The 2,678-nt window shown below is 36.6% G+C and overlaps 1 pseudogene; it reads right to left on the minus strand.

The window, feature by feature from the left end:
• Positions 1-1,090: 1,090 nt before the first annotated feature.
• On the minus strand, positions 1,091-2,379 carry LOC132485018 (short/branched chain specific acyl-CoA dehydrogenase, mitochondrial-like; annotated as a pseudogene).
• Positions 2,380-2,678: the final 299 nt, after the last annotated feature.

Below are 2,678 nucleotides of genomic sequence, written 5' to 3' on the forward strand. Positions count from 1 at the left end.
CACTGTCCTCCTCCCTCCTGAGGGGACTGAGGATGTGTACCCTACAAGGTTTCTTCTCCTGATTGAGAATCCCTGATACTGAAGAAATGGAATCGCCAGCTGTATATTTGCTGAGCTTTGCCTTTCCATAATTTGACTGTAAAACAACAGATTTATTTTCGCCTTCCCAGAAACGTCATTTTTTATATTACCAAATATGCTTTTCAAACTCTACAGCTCCCTTCTATCCCTCATTCCTTACAAGATTTTAATACACTCCTTTATGGGGAAAAGACATCCCCTCTTGAGAATTGCTGAACCAAGATATAATTTCTGAATTACTATTCATGATAAAGCTCAATAACTAAGTTTGAGAAAACAGTATTCAATTTAAAGATGGAAAAATACTGTATCATTGATAAAATGAATAATATAATATTGAGTATATTCTAATTATTAAACCAAATTATTTAAACTTCATTCTTGAAAACTAATGTAGAGACTTGTTTTTAAAATGATCTACTGAAATCATAATGAAATGCACCTTTCACACTGGTAAATTATAGTAACAAATTATATTGCCTTCCTTTGTTGAAATGTTTTCTTCGATTATATAATCCACTCATTTTCAGATATTCAGAGCTAAAACTTTTAGATTTTTCTAAATAAATTTTTATCAGTTTCACCTAGTTTAGCAACTTAGAATTGAATCTATTTCTTCTATAGAATTGCCAACTAGCACAAACATCTCTCTGACTGATGCACAATGACAAGAATATAAAATAGCCATGTTTGCAAGAAATACTTATATTATCTTTATTTTTCCAAATTCTAATAGAGTGAAATTCTGTATACCCTGAAGCTAGAATGATAATGCATATAGAGTTTTAAATATAGTTTTGGAGAAAATATGGATGCATTTCTTTCCAAATTTTAAAAATGATGTTCTGCGTCTCAGTTAAGCAGATTGGAAAGAGGAAACAGGAAAGGTCTACCTCCAGATCCAAGGTGAAGGGCCTAAATAAAATCATTCAACACAGCCCCCAACAAGGCACAATAGTTTAAAATTTTTCACCAGTGACACCAGGGAGGGGTCCCACTCCCGTGGCTGTCAGTATTCCGAATTGATGTGCTTTGGGATGCTGTTCAGCTAGATGTTTGAAGTTCCTTCATATATTTTACCAATCTTCACATCTCGGAAGTATCTTTCCACAGGGTAATTTTTGGTGTAGCCTACTCCTCCCATCCACTCAATACATTTGCCAGTTATTAGGCCCACAATCTCTGATGCATAGTACTTGGCCATAGATGATTCTTTAATGAATGGCCTTCCAGCTTCTAAAAGCCTTGCAGCGTTGTATGTGAGTAATCTTGCAGCTTCTAGCTGGGTGGCCACGTGAGCCACTTGGTGTTGGCGTCCCTGAAAATCAAATATTCTTTTGCCAAATTGTTCCCTTTCTTTAATATATGGAATAGTGTAGTCAAAACATCCTTGATCCAGTCCCAGCATCTGTGCAGCAATTGCTATTCTACTTTCATTAAGACCCCCAATGGTTTACTTATAGCCATGTCCAATTTGTCCCAGGATATTGGCTTCTGGAACCTTGACATTTTCAAATGTTAATGGGCAAGTAAAAGAAGCTCTGCTTCCCATTTTGTTCTCTGGTTTCCCTATATGAAGGCCCTCAGTATCATAATCTACCAAAAAGCAGGTAATTCCTTTATACCCAAGAGTAAGGTCTACATTTGCCATCACCATGAAGAGCTTGGCATCCTTGGCATTGCTAATCCACATCTTCGACCCGTTGATGACATAATAATTTCCTTTTTTATCAGCTTTGGCCTTCAAAGCAAATGAATCGCTACCTGCTCCAGCCTCTGAAAGGCAGAAACTTCCCATTTGTTCCATAGCTAGCTTGGGCAAATAGATAGCCTTCTGTTCTTCTGTTCCATATTTTCCTAATTACTGTGTTCTGGATGTCACATACCAGAGCCACAGAAGCATCAACTTTGGCTAATTCTTCTATCACTAGGATAGAGGAAAAAATGAAGCTCCTGTTCCTCCATATTTTGTGTCAATTTCAATACCCATCAACCTTTGTTGAAATAATCCTTCTATTACTGATTTTTCCATTTTTGAATTTTCATCCATTTTTGAAACCAAAGGAGCAATTTGTTCCTGGACAAACTTTTTAACCGTGCTCTTTATCATCCTCTCCTCATCTGTAAATGTTTGCAGAGGGGCATAGGGTAGGCCGTTATTTGTTTGCTTGGAGTCCAGCTTCTCAAAGCTGGGAATTTCAAGACATCAGGAGGATTTTTCCAGGAAGACAGGCAAATTGGGAAGTTTCTTCTTAGCAGTGCACTGCCACACAGCAGCCGAACCGTGGTTCCCTCCATCTGCGCCCCAGGACAATCACCCTATAATTCTTTTTTTCGTTTTAAGCATATTTATGTTTTTAAGTTTCTGCAATTTCTTTAGCATAAGATATATTTTAAAAGATATATACTATTCTAAAATCTAAAAATCACACACATTTTCAATAGTGACAAAACATATTTTCCTATTATAACTCCTGTTAAGGTTTTGTGATTCAGAATTAAGTTGGGACCAGGGTAATATTACTACTTGATACACAAATTATTCCTTTGACTTACTGAATGCAAACCCACAGTCAACACATTTATCAGGAGAGGAA

The sequence above is a fragment of the Mesoplodon densirostris genome, chromosome 1, assembly GCF_025265405.1.
Source record: "Mesoplodon densirostris isolate mMesDen1 chromosome 1, mMesDen1 primary haplotype, whole genome shotgun sequence".
In the NCBI taxonomy this organism is placed as follows: Eukaryota; Metazoa; Chordata; class Mammalia; order Artiodactyla; family Ziphiidae; genus Mesoplodon; species Mesoplodon densirostris.